This window comes from Cupressus sempervirens, chromosome 10 (genome assembly GCF_028749045.1).
Source record: "Cupressus sempervirens isolate cs-2001-9-10 chromosome 10, ASM2874904v1, whole genome shotgun sequence".
Classification (NCBI taxonomy): Eukaryota; Viridiplantae; Streptophyta; class Pinopsida; order Cupressales; family Cupressaceae; genus Cupressus; species Cupressus sempervirens.
In genome coordinates, this window is record NC_143127.1 from 587,681,776 (window position 1) to 587,700,863 (window position 19,088).

Consider the following 19,088-nt stretch of genomic DNA (forward strand, 5'->3'; position numbering starts at 1 on the left):
TAGATCTAGGAGATCTCATCAATTTGTCAAAGTACTTGATGGCTTTACTAGGTTTGTTGAAACTGTTAGCAAATTCTTTTTCTCTTTTTAGATCATTTCTTGGTTGTTCATTCTATAATTTTAGGGTTGTGATCTCAATGTTCTTACCATTTAATTCATGATTTACAATCATCACTTGATTCATTATTTCCAATTGCATGTTAGAAATCTTTTGTACCTCTAATGTCTTCTCTTCTAGTATGTTGGCCAATATCCTTTTGTCATCTTCAATCATGACTTTTTCTTCCTCAACTTTCTTTTTCTACTCAATCACCTCACATAGAAATATTGATTAGACTTCTTATTCTATCTTAAGATTTCTGACCTCTCCAATTAGGGCACCATTATTTTCCATCATATCTACAACTATTGCATCATACTCACTTGAGTTTCCATCTGCAAATGATTCAAAAGTGTCTTCCTCTTGATAATGTGTGTCATTTTCCTCAATAGCTATCTCTTTCCTTCTCTTTAATGAGTTCTTCAACTCATCCCTTTCTTCCTTCAACTGATGTAGGGCAAGCTAGATTTCAATCTTCTAGTTCTCAATAACTTTTCCCAACTTGTACACTTCCATCTTTAAGATCTTTCCTTAAAGGTGCAAAGCTTTCCTTTTCAGAGAACAAGGATTTGATACCACTTGTTGAAAATTCAATAGGGAAAGTAAACTCTAAAAGAGGGGGGGAGGGAATCAATACTTTAAAAATTTATCCATTAAAACATTCACGACACATCCATCTCACAATTTGCATGTAAATTGAAATACCAAACTAAGCATATTTATCCATGGCATGAAAACAAATAACATTCAACATATGACACAAGATATTTGGTTACCCAGAAACCCTCCAATGGGAAGGTAAAACTAGGATGGGGATGACACCCACAAATCTTCACTACTATAGTTGTAAAGTATATCCAATGAAGGTTACAATGTTTGATCATAAACTATGATCTACCCTATGAAAGGTATGTCATGTTAAAGGCTTACAAAGTTTGTTAGATCTTACCCTGTTAAAGGATTTCAACACCCTATTAGAAGTGTGTATGGTTAAAGGACGTCAACTTACAATTAAGTAAGCACCCTATTAAATGATTTACAAAAGTCTACTATGACTACTCAGTTAAAAGATTTTACTAATTCACCTGATAGAATGTCTCAACCTTGATCCTTTGGTTAGCACCTCTTTGCTAGATATCAACTCACCTATTTCCTAATGTATACTTGGTCCTATCTCTATTTTCTCTCTATTCTTTTTAATTGATTTTATAATTTATATATCTATCACAACTCCTTAGTCACCATGAATGCTCTATCTATGCATGCAAACTTCTCTCTTTTCTCATAAACTCTTTAGGGTTTTCCTTCCTTAAGAAGACCTCAGTGACCTAAGGTTAGGTAGGAATCAACCATTGTGGTTCACCCATTTTGCCTCTTAATTTATCACTTTAACTAATTGGTTGCGTGTACTACATAGGGATTCTCAATATAAATTCATTCTTATCATCTAGAATTGCAAAACAATCCTTAAGTTGGCCCAAAAATAGTTTACATAGGAGATTGTGTCATTACAAATAACTATGTCCAAAATTGTTACTTGGCACTTATAGCCTCTGATGCTTGACATCCACTATATCTTCAATGTTGTAACAAGAAGCTTTGAGTGAATCGACATCCATTGTTCACTTGACATCTAAATCACTTAGCACATATTAACTTGCTTTTTACTAGAGTGACTCGGCACATACTATATATCTTACTCCGATATACATTATCTAAAAACTTATGCTTGGCATACACTACTTACTCGGCATGCACTTTATGAATATGACTAAGTGTGTAGTCACTCATATGTCTAAACCAATCTGAGATTAATAGTTATGTTCATGATTTATGGACTAACATGGATATTAAAACTATAAATCATTTATATCAAGTAAGCATTGTTTGACTTATTGATGTTTTAACTTTTAGGAAAATGGGATATGGAAAAAGTATTAAGTGGTTATCATAGTATATCAAATTGAATTGCTCATAATATTTTTGTAGTCCAAAGATGTTAATGTATCTGTAATGAGTTATATGTGGGGGTGAGTTCTGATTGGAGAAATGTTTTTGAAGCAATAATGGGCCTCTAAAAGGCCATTATCTTGAGATCCTTTTATCTTTTTTTTAGACAATTAGCTTGTAGAAATAGTCATGACTCTATGATTTTAAGAAAATGAACTTATGTTTTCATGAATATGTTATATATATGTTAAAACATGAAGTAGTAGTATGGATAGTTCAGATATGCTATATTTTCTTGAATCTATGGATATCTGTGGTATAATGAAGGAATGTTATGTTGATAAATGTTTCTTCATCCATGCTATGTTTTGGGTAGATTCCTTCCTGTAGCCATAGGACTTGCAAAGAGTGATAGTTTGAAAATCATACCATTTTTTAACATTGATGATGAAATGAATATATGTGTGTGGAAGTTGTATGCATTCAATATTTTGTAGGTACTTGTCATGTGTATTCAAAGTCACCACCTCAACACTAAATCAAATCCAACCGAATCATTGAACCACTACAAATGAGCAAATTATTGTATGTTATCTGTTATGGAAGTGCATGAATATAGCTCCCTCAACCTATTATATTCTTAGAGGATTTAATCATGGTTAATGATATTTCTATTGCAAACTTTATGACTCTATAGTTGACCCTCATTGATGGAGTGATCATTGAGTTAGGAAGTTGTTGTAGTTTCCCTTTTAAATAATGCCTAATGTAGCTTTGAAAAGAAATTTCTAGAAGAAAGGTAGAATAGATTTATTTTCATAACAAAAGTGTGTGATCTTGGTTTTAATCAGATGAAATCTCTTACCATGAATGAAAAGAATACAAAGCTTAAGTTTACTTCTTTTGTCTTGATTGTCTTTTCTATTCACTTATCTAGGGGGGCCACTTGGTGAATGAACTTCTTTGTTAGAATATATTTCATTTCCTTTTTGGTTTCTTTGCAAGGTAGAATTATGTTGTTCCTGTAGCCATTAATAATAGAATCAGTGAACTATTCTTGCAACATAGGTGCATAGATAGGTTTATTGTTTGTGGCATTGCTTTAAGCTTTAAGTTAATATTTTGTTTTAGTTTCTAGCTTAAGTCTCCTTCAATGTTTTCTTTGTTTAGTTGTAATGACTTAAAGGAGAATTACAGCATTTACTTTTCAGCTACCCTCTCAAGCTTATGTTTTCGAGTTGACAAAATAAAATGAAGTCAGTGTATTGTTTTAAGAAAACACATGATTTTGTATAATCATGGAGTCAATGTGAAAAGATGTCGAATCCTTTGGTACTAAGTCATAAAGTTGACCAGTCATTTTTGGTGTCATTTTTGGGGAAGGTGTCAATCTAATTCAACCCTAAAGTTGTTATGTTACTTTAGATTTCGCATTATTTTGCATGCGTAGAAGAAGAGACCTCCTTGGGAGATTTCTTCCATGTAATATTCAGGAAGACATTTTAATCCTAAACCTAAAGAACCTCACAGCAAGAATAAAGAACAGGAACCTTTTGAAAATCCATTCATTGTTGCTCAAGAATGAATACCCTCATCCTCTGAAGAATCCTTCCATTTGAATGATCTTTTTGTTGAACTTAAATACCAAGATAATCCACTTGCCCTTGTTATATATCAACCACCACCATCAATACCTCCTCCAAGAATGGCTTAGCCTCAGCCTCAACCTACATTAACTTTTCCTATCTCTCTCAGTAGGGTAACCAAAACTTGAAGAACATACTTGTTGTTGCACTTCCCAAATTTTATGGCCTAATCATTGAAGACCCTGAAACCTTTCTCTTTGAGTTTGACATACTTTGTAGAAGTTATGACTATACAAATGATGCCCATAAATTGAAGTTGGTTCCTTCTGCCCTAAAGTAAGCTACTATGAGATGGTTCATGGGGTTGGGTGCCAGCATTGTAGTAGACTGGCCTACAATGAGAAACTTGTTCCTCACAAAGTATAAAGAATACTGTAGGGATCAAGATTTAAAAGGGGATGACATTTTCAAAAATTCCCAAAAGGATGATGAAACTTTGGAAGAAGTATTGTTTATTAATTAATTGCATCAACATAGCTGATACATGAATCTTGTATATTCAATTTAGTGTAGGTATTATTTTGTTTAGGTGTAAGCTTGTCAATGTAAATGTTTTGAGGAAAAATTAATGGGATTTTTCTTTTTGAAGATATCTCTTAGCTTTTCAAAATTTAGGAATTGGTATGATTTTGACTTAATAAGCTCGATGAAAAAGAATATAATGGAATTTTCTATTATAGTTTAAGGATTTAGATAGTTTTATTATATATTTATACCATAAGCATACAGAGCTTGCATGATTGCTTGGTGGGGAGAAAATCTTGGAACAAATCTAGTTTTTTATGGTGTTCAATTGTTTCTAGTGTTCCTTCGAGTTTGAAGAACTATAATATGGGTCTGTAATCAATTATGATTGACTTTTAGTAGAACCAAATTTTAAAATCCAGATTACCATTAACAAAAATTGGAGGCAATCTATAGTCAACTATTAGAATCTGGGTTTAATTTTATGGTGTCATGGTACAAAAATCCTTTGCTTTGTTTCTCCATTTAATCCATTGAATCCTTTCTATTTTTTGGGTTGCTTTTTGTTGGTCCTTTTTCTTGATAGATTAATCTAGATGGTTTTTGTTGGTGTAAATAAGTATTTAATATTTACACTTACTTAAGTTTACTTAGGTTAATGCATTATTTTATTATTTATTTAGGTGAGACACTTAGGATTTTAGGTACTCTCATGAGTTGTCATGTTGACAACAAAAGAGTACACAACTCTAATTCAGCACATGGTGTCTACAACACTAGAGTTTACATCATTCACTGAGTTGTCATGTAGACAACATAGTTATTTGCACTCCTAATTTAGCACATGTTGTCTACACCACTAATTTGCATGATATACCATTGTAGGCTTATCCTCACATCATCACACTTACTTTTGTGCTTAATTAAAGATAAGCCATATCTAGTGGACATGTGTCTAGCCATATGACTTATCATGATGTTGACTTCAATGCATTCTAGAAGCTCTCCAGAGGCCTTTATACTCCTAGTGTACTTTCACATGGCATATTGAATGAATATCATCATTCTAATCATACTCTCTCTTTGGTCTACTGTTGTGCTTGTTTTTGAGTTCCTTGGTCTTGGGTGAATTCTAACCTAAGCCAAATTCTTACATGGTATTAGAGCTCAGGGATATTCTCTACACATAGCCATTTGAGACCATTTATGCTTCAGCAACTCAACTCGAATCTAAAGAATTTGTAGAAATTGGGAGCATCTAGATCCAGATCTGACCTCACCATTGCATCTAGAATGTCAATTTGGTGAAGATCAACTATAAATTTTCCTATGTGGGAAAAAGTTGATCCTAAGACAAAAAAAAAATTGCAAATCGGCACCCAGAGGCCCCAATTTACAATTCGGGTATGGTCATTTCAATCGATCTGATTATTTATTTTAGATCTGATTTAATTTTATCTCTACAATTTTTTTCCAAATTTCTATTTTCAAAATTTCTCTATCAGTTGCCCAGTCAAAGAAAAAATTTTGCAGAACTAGGCAGTCACACCCCAGCTCTACAATTTTAGAGAATATTTTGTTATTACTCGCAGGGAATATTTCATTAGATTTGGGCATCTCATCTTAATCCATGGACAACACAGTCTTAATTCAGCGGGAAAATCATACTCACTGGTCGACAGCCCCTCACCGACGCTAAATTAAACCATGGTAGGCTTTTTATTATAATAGCCCATAGCATTGTTTTTTAACAATGTAGTCTATGGACTTCCCGCAAATGTGGGACTAAACCACAAAATTTTGACGATTGCAAAGTAGAATCCTAGTAGCATATTCGCAAGATCTAGCACACCAAACATGTAGCAGCAACCCACTTCTAGCGACAATAAATTCTCGCCTATTGTTTTCTCATCTGCCATGCGGCACATAGAGCTACCACGATGCATCTTCAAGTTTGGCATAGACACTGGACACGTGGATAGTCAAAGCCATGCAGTCAAAGCCACAATGTACATTTGCAAGAGCCAATCTATGGCTACCATGCAGTAGTAACCTTGTACACACGGCTTGCCACCTCACATGATAGTAGCGAACACATGGCATCTGTTGATTTGACCATGCAGATAGACCCTGTCGAGTTAGCATCCCTGCTATCAGCCACACTAGCAAATCATACAATCCCAATCAAAAGCTAATTCTGAATAGACCATTGACACGTAGCCATCCACATCAGCATCGTACAATCCAACTCCGTAGTACACATCACATCCACGTTAGCAAAACCATATGATAGGTTAGCAAACATGTCTTTTTTTCCTACCTTGTTCATATAGTTCATATAGTATGAACATATGATTTTGTACATTGACGTTACCATCTATACAGCTGACATCATGTTGATGTCATCACAAGCCTGGAGTATGTTGATGTCATCTTTTTATGAGCCTAAATTTGATGGTCATCTAACCATCATTTTAAGGAAAATTTGAACTACTAAGATGGCCATATGACCATCAAATTTAACCTCATCTTTTGCTGATACAACCCCTCTCAAATTGATTTTTTATTTTGTAGTCCAACTTTGGGAGGCCATATCTCAGTCATCCGGACTCCAATTCAAGTGTAATTTTTTTTGAAATTGGGTAGAATTTCCTAAACTTTTTAGTAGTGTAGCTTTTTTTTGATTTTGGTATATTGAGTTGTTATAAATTGCATTTTTGGTGACTGTACCTACATAATCTTACATTTTGCAATTTCAAACGCTCTATACGGGCACATATGGAGTCAAAAATAGGTTCCCTTTTTTTTAAAGTGCATCATTTTTTGTCTACTTTCTAGATCTATAGTTAGATTATAGGGTTTTGTGGATAAAAGTGTCGCTTTCAGAAATAGGGCCATTCTTTGCTTTGTATTGTTTCAGAATTGTTGTACATTGTAAAGTTCTAGATTTGTAATCTATCAAGAGGTTGTAATAAGCAAAATTAGAAGTCCACAAAGGCCAAAATTAGCAAGTGGCCCATTATAATTGCACTACTAATAAAGTTCCAAAAGCATCTCTTTTGTGGGGGTTTCTTGATTTAGTGAAAAGGGAGGGTGTTCTTTGTGTTGTGTTCTCTCTTTTCTACACTTTTCTTTCATTATCTACATTATCGGAAATTTTAAGTTTCCAGAATTAACTCCACATAACTATGCTACATGGTCCATCAATATGTGGTATCATTTAATGCATAATGGAGTTTCACAATATGTAGATGGTACTCTTCCTAAACTAGTAGGTGATAAAGTATCAGCAAGTGATATGTCAACTTAGGTAGCAATGGATAGGAAAGCCCTAGGTGATATATGTTTAGGGGTTGATGACAAGATTATGTATCAAATTAAGTCTTCTACATCCAAGGAAGCCTAGGGTACTCTTGAAAACCTATATGGTAAAGTGTCTAAAGAGGATGTTTTCAAAATTTAAGATGAGCTTGTCTCCTTAGATCCTAAGTCATTTGATTCAATATAGGATTTTATCATCAAGGTGATTGAACTAAGGACAAAGCTTACTAATTATGGGAGTTCTATCAAAGATGATAGATTGGTCTATCTCATACATAACAAGGTGCCATCAGACTATTCCACATTTGTTTCTTCTTTTAACACCTCAAAGACTACATTAGGGTCTGCCTATAAGAAAGTCACTTCTAATGAATATGTCAATCTGTTAGATATAGAAGAAAAGAAGTTGAAATCAATGGGGATTCTCAAATCACCTAAGTGTAAAGCATCGGTGGCCAACAATGAGGGTTCTCAAAATTTAGCTAGATAGTCTTCAAATAAAGGAGAGGGTAAGAATAAGAAATAGAAGAAGGACAAATTAGAGGATGTAGAAAAGACAACACTGCAATCTAGTTAATAAGGCAAGTCTTCCTCGAATTCCAACAAGAAGGGAGACAACAATAAGGAGAAGAAAAAGTGTGCCTATTGCAAGAAAATGGATCATGAAGAACGTGAGTGTTATCTTAAGAAGATTGATGAGTTGACCAACATCATGAAGAAACATAATGTTCCACTACCTAATGCTTACAAGGACAAAGGGTCTTCTTTAGATTCAAAGGGAAAAGGGCAAGCACTCATGGAAAATTCAAACTCTTCAAAGGAATGGATGCTTGACTCAAGTGCCTCATATCACATGAGTTCTTCAAAGGAGGATTTTTCTTCAATGAAGCAATCAAAGGTACAACACATCTTTGTGGGAGATGAAACCAAAATAGAATTTGAAGGGAAAGGAAATTTGGAAATGGAAAATGGAAAATGGAGAGTTTCAAGATGTTCTCTATGTTCCAAACCTAAGTTTAAATCTCCTATCGATCTACCAAATCACTCACCTCAAAGATGGACATAGAGTTGAGTTCCTTCCAGACTCAGTATAGGTGCAAAGTCTAAAAGATGACTCATTAGTTGCAGTAGGGAAAGTGAATCATAGCAAAAGGTTATACTCTTTCTCCCATTTTGTGCCCAAGTCTCCTTCAAAGGCCTTTTATTTCAATCAAATTCAACAATGCAATTATGGAATTAGTGGTTTGGTCATCTTGACTTCTGCTATCTTTAACAACTTTGCAGAAATAGAATGGTCAATGGTCTACCCCAAATCAACTTTTCCCACAATGAATGTTCAATAGATTTAGTGGATATGAATCCAAAGGGGAACTTATAGAAAGGGAAGTCTTCAAGAGCACTAGGTGTTCTATAGATGGTTCACTAATACCACATGGTATTAGTAGGTCCTTTTGTAGTCAGTTAGGGTTATTATATACTAACCTTTGTTGATGACTTTTCAAGATACACTTGGGTCTATTTTCTTCATAATTAGAATGAAGTATTGAACAAGTTTCTAGACTTCAAGACTCATGTTGAACAAAAATTGAGGAAAGCCGTCAAAGTTCTAAGAATGGACAATGGAAGCATGTATGTGAATAGAAGACTAAAAAACTTTTGCAAACTTGAGGGAATTGATCTTCAGAATCTGCCAGCATTCAGTTCGCGTAAGACAGATGTTGGAGCATTGAGGATCTATACTCTTAAGTCTATGGCAAGTTTCATGATACAAGCCAAGTCTCTAGATCCATCATTAGAAGTCAAAGCAATTAGTATTGCCACTCACATTCTTAAAAAGTCTCCTCATCCAGCCTTAGATGGCAAGACTCCTTTTGAGGCATGGTGTGGTAGAAAACCTATTGTGACATACTTCAAAGTCTTTGGTTGTCCTGGATGGGCAAAGATATCTTCTAGAGGATGCAAGGCATAGTCACCTTGGCCTTGTACTTTCATTGGTTATGAAGACAATATGAAGGCATACAGACTTCTAGATCTAGAGACACATTAGATCTTTGTGGAGAAGGATGTACACTTTGAATAAAGTTCACCCAGCTTGTCCTCTAATCCTCTTCACACATCATATAGAGTGGAAACTGATAGTGACACCAGTGATAGTGTTTCAATAGATTTAGACACACGGGGTTCTATCAACAGTTGTAGCAAGAGGTCACTACATCACTTCAATCACATGCACACATAGCCATAGTGAAAGGTCCACAATAGCAAGGTACATCCAGTCTTCTAGGTCCAGCTTCAGTGACAGATTTGGGGGATAGTATTGATGATTTGCCTCTTCTTCTTGTTGTAGAAACACCTTCTTTAGTTGTCATAAGAGCTCCATCCAACCCTCTTGTTCATTCTCTACATGATTGATCATTACAAGTTGAAGTGATTGTGGATACTTATGATCAGCAATTGTAGAAGGGTTCTTCATTAGTTACAAAAATAGATAGTTCTTTAGCCAGTTGAGTAGGTTTCAGAGACATCACTTATCCATGGTATTCTTTCCATGCACAGTAAATGCATCTCATTTCTACCCCTAGCCTTGTTTCTTCCTAAGGGGAGGAATACCATTCTACAATCTTTGATTAGCTTCTTCATTGAAGCAATCAATGATAGACATTCTTCTTTAGGGGGGAGGAGCCTATCTTGTATTTCTTCCTCTTCTCATCATTCTCTTATGTATATACTAGATGTATGCCATAATGGGGGGGTCTTGATTACTCCATCCATCCATGCATCCCTTTTATCTCTCTTTTTGGGGGAGGGTTTTTCCCATGAGGTTTTCCCTCTTTCTCTACTTTATGAGAGATTGCATTTCATTATGTACATGGGTACCTAACATGGCCTAGTAGCCAAGACCCATCATGCCTTGCATCCTGGATTTTGTAAGCTTAAGGGAATTTCTCTAAGTTGCACTTAAGGGGGGGTGTTGGTGTAAATAAGTATTTACTATTTACACTTACTTAAGTTTACTTAGATTAATGCATTATTTTATTATTTATTTAGGTGAGACACTTAGGAGTTTGTGTACTCTCATGAGTTGTAATGTTGACAACACAGGAGTACGCAACTCTAATTCAGCACATGGTGTCTACAACACTAGAGTTTGCATCATTCACTGAGTTGTCATGTAGAAAACACAGTTATTTGCACTCCCAATTTAGCACATGTTGTCTACACCACTGATTTGCATGATACACCATTGTAGGCTTATCCTCACATCATCACACTTACCTCCATGCTTAATGGAGGATAATCCATATATGGTGGACATGTGCCTGGTTGTATGACTTATCATGATGTTGACTTCTATGCATTCTAGAAGCTCTCCAAAAGCCTTTATATACAGGCACTCCTAGTGTACTTTCATATGGCATATTGAATGAATATCATCATTCTAATCATACTCTCTCTTTGGTTTACTATTGTGCTTGTGTTTGAGTTCCTTGGTCTTGGGTGAATTCTGGCCTAAGCCAAATTCTTATAGTTTCAAACTTAAGCTCTTTGAAATACAAATTGGGGGTTCATGAAGCATTGCTAGTTTTAACTACGGGGAAAAGATAAACCAGGTTTAACAAAAATATTAAATTTTTATTGACAATGATAATTAAACACAATACTAGTAGGTAATGTCATTTACTAGAGAAAAATATTGACTATAGACAATGTAGGATTCTCTCCTTATGTTTTTTTCTTTCCTTAGTATCTTTTCACCTTCCTTTAACTATCTTATTTAAGAAGAGGTGGATGTCTGATTGAAAAATATGACCACTTTACCATGAGTAGATACTGCTGGCTTTCAGGAGTAATAGGAAAAAAATTCTTCACTTATAAAGTGCAAAGACATCATTTAAACTAGTGTTTCTTTTACTATCCATTCTAAACCTTTAACTATCAAGGTTGTGTTGTATATGGTACTCCCAACTATCAATCTACCTTCCTCTACACTAAATGTAAGAAGATTATTGTTGTTTTGTATGTACTAGTACTAGAAAAAAATTTTAAAAATTAATGTTGAACATGATATAGTTTCAATCCATGAAAAGCTTACATTTTAGAAAGAAAAAAAAAAATATTTTCTTGAAAGTTTTGTTGTGTGTATGATTTTGACCAAAAATAACACAACCTTTGTGGATGGCACAAGTAAGTTATTGGCAATACTCGTATCCCTTGCTTGGAGAACTAGCTAGTTATACCTGTTGAACAACTTGGATTTATGGTCATGGTAGGAAATTTGTATTCTCTATTGCATGGTTTAGATTGTACTTGGATGATTTCTTTTTAAAATCTAAGGCAATACTTTGATGATTATTTTTTATTTTGGTTAATTTTGGGTTGAGTGTTTTGATTTAGTATGGCTCGATGTTTTTCAATATGACCAATCACATCTTCAATCCCATTTTTTATACTTTGATGATTTCTTCTTAAAATTTGAGGCAATACTATGATGATTATTTTTCATTTTGGTGATTTTGGGATGGGTGTTTTAATTTAGTAGACTCCATGTAATTTTAGGCCCATGGATTTGAGTTGTACTAAAGTACATGGAAACTTTTACACCAATAAGCACAAAAAAGATAGTTGACACCTTAAAAGAGTTGATTTTTTGTGCATCCAATGATCTCTCAGCATTACAAATTAAATTAGAAATGAAATTTAGATTATTGAATTCCCTACCTAAGTTTAAAGGAGGAGGCCAAAATAATTGAGTTTTTTCCTTGGAAAATAATTTCAAACCTAACGAATTCTATGAATAAATTAGTGCATACAATTGATAATAGGAAATGTCATGTATATGCTTTAGAACACAGTATGGACATCTATTGAAGCATACAAAATATAGGAATTTTGTCAGATATTGTAATTCCATCAGCCCTCCTAGTAAACATCTATGCAAAAATTATAAGCATAGGCACATCATGAGAACTTTTAAATAGAATTCCTAAAAGAGATGTCATCTTTTAGCATGCAACCTTAAAATTATGTTGGATGAATATGTGAAGTAATGAAGTACTCTAGAACATATCCTCACATTATAAGATTTTCTTATTTTCTATGTCCATATAGCCATGCAAGTTTAGTGGATGATATATACATACTTACAATCACATGAGTGGTGTCTATCATATTACACCACCAATTGTTCATTGTGTATCCATGGTTCATAGGTTCATGAAGCTTGTACTTGAGGCCTTGGGAAATAGTAGTTAACCTTCACAAATTAATGATTTTATAATTGGTAATCCACCACCCTTAATTCTGCATCATGACACTTGTCATATCTTTGCAGGGAGAGTGTAATATGTTATCAGAGCATAAATTCTTATTTGGAGTTATGACTTTGGCTCTATAGGCCTTCATTGTCACAATTACATTCTTCAACTTATGGACACTAGGGATAAGAATATTTATAACTCTAATCATCCAATAATCATACATTTCTATCAATTCTTCCACAATGAGATCCTTTATTGGACCTTCTCCATTGTATGCCTTAGAAAACAATCCACTATTGAAAGCTCTAGAACCTTGGCCATTTGGAAGTTTGATGAGTCAGTAACGTCTTCAACGAATGCCAGGAACTTATTTTTCATTCATTCAATGTCTACCAACTGGCCATTATTGGTGACATATGATTTAGTGTGTAAAATATTTAAATGTTCAAATATCTCATCCATAACTTTCTTCACTAAATCATAGACATCTTTCAGCTCATGCTCAGACTTCACTGAGCTCTCAATTTTAAATTCCAATGATTTCTTCCAATGAAACAATTGTTCCTAGCCTAACTTGAGTATCTCATGGGTCATAGCAATATTCATCTTCAATGCAATCACCTCTTGCAATGAGGCCAATTGTTCCATTAGGCTCTTTGATGCTTTGTGTATTGAAGGCTAGTGACTTGATACTACTTCTCTCAATCTATCAGTGTCTAACAATAGATTTCCAAGGTTCTCAATGAGAAGGGGGCCTTGGGCCTTTATTTAACAATCTAGGCACAACTAATTTGACCATTGCCTCTCCTGCAATAACTTAAGATGCAAATTCTTGTTCTCCTCTACACTTGGGTTGAATGTTCTTGTAGAGGTACTTTCAAGTGTAGCTCTGATGTAATCCATCAACTCCTTATTTGAGGCTTTGAGTACCTCTTTTCTAATCGTAACTCCTCTAGTTTGTCCTGAATCTTCACATTTGTTGATTTCTACATGTTGACCATAGAATCATGCACTATAATACCTTTTTCAATCATTCTAATCTAAAAATCATTTGGATTCAGCTCATGAAATTTTCCCTCCTTCTGAGGTTTTGCAATTTCCACTAGTATGTGACCAATAGAAGAATCTATAGCCAATGTTGTTATGGTCTTCTACTTTTTCGTCTTCTTTGATAATGGCTAAGTTGAAGTTTCTTGTACAATAACATCCTTAGATGGAGCACTTTCCTCACATCTTCTTTCCTTTTGATCAATAGTTTTTTCCAACCAAGATTTAATTGAAAGGACATTACATGTTGACTGGAGAGCTATAGGATCAAAAAACTTCCTCACAACTGGTGGTATTTCCTTGCTTTGGATGGCAAAAGGAAAGGAAGTTGCTTTAGTAATAGAGAGGGCTAGAGTATCACCTTGCTGAGATCCCTCCTGCTCTTGGCCATCTAGGGGGTTATTGTCACTATTGAGGTTGATGACTGGTATAGGATATGAGGCCTTGGATATTGGTTTCTCTTTCTCCTTTTCTTTGTCTTTATCTCTCTATTCTTCTCCAACCCTTCCAATATCTGGCAGAGATCCTCCTCCATAGGTTGGAGTGATTTGAACATTCTTGTCAGGAGGTTGTTCTCCTCCTCCACCAATAGATTATGTTGGTCCAGCTATTATTGATATAGTACTAGCAGTGGATGTAGTAGTAGATGATTGGGATGTTTTAGAAGCTACTCCACCAAAAAAACTTGCAATTCTAGTTCTATTCTTCCTCACTTGAGTCCACTTGACCCATTTGTCCATCCTCTTGATGATACCACACATTAGGACTTCCATTGTATGGATAGTAGGGTCATCAAGTGAAGTTGACACTATAAGAGTGTTCTTGATTTGCTCATAAGTTGAGGGATGCATGTAAGAGACATCATCTACAAGATCACTAACATCAATAGTGTCATTATATAACTTAATTTCATCTAGTGTCATCATGGACCAATACCTCTCTCTAGTTTGTTATTCATCATAACACCTAGCCCAATAGTCTTCAACATTTGGAACATGCCTATGAGCATACCCTAGCTTCAAATGATCTTTTACAAAGTTATCAAGGTCATATTGGGGTCTTATCACCTCACAATCAATCAATTTAATTCTTCTCTCAAAGGCTTTAACTAGACTCTAGGCATTAGATCTTGAGGTGGAAGAGTAAGGTCCTACCAGTATTGGAAAAGGAATCCTGACTATCTTCTTCACATTTGAACATAAGGTGTTTACTTCTAGTATTTATCTACACAATTCAACAAGAGCTACCTTTGAGAGCCAAAAAAATGCTTACTATAATTCATGATTTGATCGTTCAACAAAGCACCATCGTAACCCCTGTTGGCCTAGTTTTTCACCCTTTATGTTTTCTTATACCTTATAGTGAAAAACCTTAGTTTAGGGTTTTTAAAATTTTGTGAAATTTGTTAAAACCTTAGATGGAGTCTTTGGTATTCCATAAACCATTGTTTTGTGTTGCCCTAACCATCAAAGTAATGGAAAGTAATATTTTAAATTAGATTGTACAGGAGGCTCTTATCCTAAGTTTTATTTTTCCCATAATTATTTCATTACTTTTCATGAAATAAAACCCTTTACTATAAGCAATGCCCTAACCATGGTTATTTTCTTAAGAATTTGGTGAAACATCTAAGTTACAATAGTTTATTTCCGCCAACCATTGATCTTCCCAAAATCAATGGTAAGTGCATGCTCGCATTCAAAATTTGCATGACTTCTAGAAAATGTGAGCAAGCACCCTTGTGCCATGTAGCACTTGGTGATGTTGGGTTTTAACTACACTACAAAGACTAGAACTTATCAGTACTTTTTAGAACTTTTGCAGAATTGTCAGTACATGTTGGTATTTCTAGCAGTCTCATTGGTCAAGCTGGACAATGGGGTCATTTTTGCTAGCATACCATTGAACATTGATCTTTGGAAGATCAACAACGGGCATATCACTACTTCATGAAGATGTGAAAATTTTAACCAAAGTAGTAAAGCACACTAATGACATGTGTCTTCAATGATGTCACAAAGGAATTCTATATAGTTCAAAGGACATAAGACTTATGATACTATTGATCTTGAGAAGATCAACAAGTAATGCATACTCATAATATGAATTTGCTCAAAGTTTATGTAATGTGAGCAAGTGCCTGCAAGACAGATAGCATATAATGATGCCATGAACCCGTAGCCATGAAAAGTATTAATACAACATGTACAGTTGGCAAATATCAAACACATTAGAGAAAAGTAGTGCATTTATTGGTTAGGTTTTGCTGAGTGGATCAAAAGGGGCAAGATTTATAATACCATTGATCTTGAGAAGACTAACTAGTAGCGCTTACCTACAATATGAAAGTGAAGGAACTTTAGTCAAAGTGGTAAAGCACCTACTCACCATGTGGAAAAGTGGGACCTGTCATTAAGGAATTTTTTGAGTCATGCCAAGGTGGAAAAGCATGATGATACGGAGCATGGTGATTGTAAGATAGTACACATATTCACCAGGCTAGAAGATGAGTGTACTAGTGGGGGTGTAATTCTAAAGTCATTTTTGTAAAGTTGTAATGATCTTTCATGATCATCAATCTTTGGAAGATCAAAAATTAGTGCTTCTCCACTTCATGAAAATGACTGAACTTTAGTCAATGTAGGGAAGCATCTGCTTGACGTGTGGTAAGTCTTCAAAAGTTTTAACATAGCATTCTTATTTTCAAATCAAGTTGTTTGATGCTTTATGATAAACGGAGAAAATTTAAACTTCAAAGTGCCACTTGAAATTGAATGTCTAAAGCATTAATTCAATTCAATGCCACTTTATGTGACCTTAATGTTGCAGTATATTGCCTAATTCACCATGTTTTAGCCAAAAGATTGCAAAATTATCATAGTGCAAGTGTTTTTGGAGCTAGGGAAAGAAATTTTTTAGGGTTTTTAGTGATTTATAGAGTGATTCACAAAGGAGAATAAGCAAGTTAAAGGTAGGTAAGTTGTCTAAAAAAATTGAGAATTGAAAACTTGTGACCATATTAGGGTAAGTTGAAAAAATGCCTCCTCGTAAAGACTTTTCTAGCAAGGTAGATTACTTGAAAAGAGTTGTTCATGATAATTTTCTAGAACAAATACCTCCATCAGTAAATGATTTAACTAAGGGTAGAGAATTCATTCCAAAAAACCCTAGGTTGTTGATCAATGAGGATTTATATGATAAGGCAAATTACTTTAGGGATGCAAAAGTATCTATGGGAGGCCTGGAACTTTTCAAGAAATGGTTTGCAGAGAGGAAATTAGATACCCCAATGGGTAATGTCTAGAAATTTGACATAGGCAAACCAATTGTCCCTGGAGTTTTCTTTGATGGTGACCTACTAGCAAACATGGCCAAGAAATATGATCTAATTACTAGGGTTGTCAAGAACCATGTAGGGGATAACCTTTTTAGGGTTTCACCTGAACTGATCAGAGAAGTATTCAAGCTAAACCCTAACCATGTTGTTCATGAGAAAATTGATATGAAAGACCTTCAGGCCAAATATGATACACAACAAACATATCTAAGGGGAGGGCCATTACAACAGCATTTTGTTAAGACTAGATCATTGCCTTTAGTCACACTAAATACCCCAAAACCCTTATTGAAAAAGTATTTTAATCCTAGGGCACACACCTTATATTTCTCTCTTTGTAAAATCTTTGGAATGGATGAGCAAGATCACTTTCAAGGCTCTATTGTTCTTACTATAGCCCAAACTTTGGAGTATGGAATGAGTTCAATTATGGATTTTGCTAATTTCTTAGCTGAAGAAATTCATAATCGACTAATTGGAATAGCACAGGCTAAGGTTAATAAGCCTTTTTTTTGGTACTCAATGTTAATGTATATCTATTTATACAAAGGAGTTACTTTTTTCTCCAAAGAGATGAAATTGGAATTGTAAAGAGATGGAGAAAGGCCCCTGGTTTAATTCTAGAGTGTAGACATGACATGGGAGGTCATTGATGCTAGTTTTGTCATATTCAATAGATACTTCACTTCAAGGCTCAAATTGTTATTGAGAGGGGATAACCCTAGAATACCACAACCCCTATTAGAATTAATTGGACATAATATATCATGCCAAAAGGTTTTTGGTAAGTCCTAATTGGGGAGATATCATCCCATATGTTGTTTATACTATTTTTAGAGTTTATGGCTTCTTGGGAAAACCCCATGTGCTACCTTACCAAGTGCCTTTGAAGGTAGGAATTGCAAAATTATTATGGCAAATAGGATCAGTTGATGAGAGGGATTTGCTAGGAAAATTCAAAGGTACATTCTTTCCAATAGTTATTGTTGTTCATGATTTTATGTTTGTTAAGAAGGGATGGAGAAACTAGGGGAAATTTTTAGATAAATATCAAATGGCCCAATCCCATGCCCATTTTATTGATCTAGAGGGATTCTATGACCTACTCAGTGAAAGAAGTAAGGCTAAGGCCCAAACACAAATTGTATATTTCCTTGAGGATGTAATCAGAAATAAGTTCTCACTATAGGAGCAAGAGGTTAGAAAAGAAAAATGGATAGTTTATAGAAAAGTCTTGGACTTTATAAATGCTTTTGAGCCCAAATATGATCCTTTAAAAGATAAGAAATATTTGAGGGGAAAAGTAGATATCTTGATAAATAACTTTGCTGGGATAATGCAAACATTAAATGAGAAGAAAGACATCATATCAAAGGCACATCCAAACAAGGCTATTGAGGTGGAAAGGAGATTAAACAGTAGGATGATTGTGATCCCAAGCCAATACACATTGTAGAAAAAGGTAGGGTATGTAGTGGCTCAAAACATGCAATATGTTCCCCCATACAAGAGGCCGAGATCAAAGAGCCCACCTGATACAAATGCACCCAAGAAATAGAGGTTGGAACAAGGATCACTTTCTCATATAGGAGAGTATTCACCATCCTAGACTCCACTTAGAATAGATGATGAGGCATCTCTAAGAGAACAATTGAGACAAATTGAAGGGGAAGGAGACATTATTATTACAATTATTGATATTGAAGGAGGAATACCTAAAGAGCCTCATGTGCCATCTTTTGACCTTACTATCATAGACTATAGAGGTGGGAAGATAGACCCTCTGATTACACAGGCCTCTAAAAATTTATCAAGGATAAAAAAATTGTAAAGTCTAGAGCCTTTGCACAATTTTTGTGGTGAAGAAATATTGATAATTTTGAGGCCAAGTGCAAATCAACAAAAGTAGAGCAACCAAATAAGTTGGACTATGAGATTGAGGAAGAGGTTAAGGCCAACTTCAT

The 19,088-nt window shown here is 34.7% G+C and overlaps 1 pseudogene; it reads right to left on the bottom strand.

Moving 5' to 3' along the window:
- LOC149535235 (mitogen-activated protein kinase kinase kinase YODA-like) overlaps nt 1-19,088 on the bottom strand; it is a 130,626-nt pseudogene that overhangs the window by 101,128 nt on the left and 10,410 nt on the right.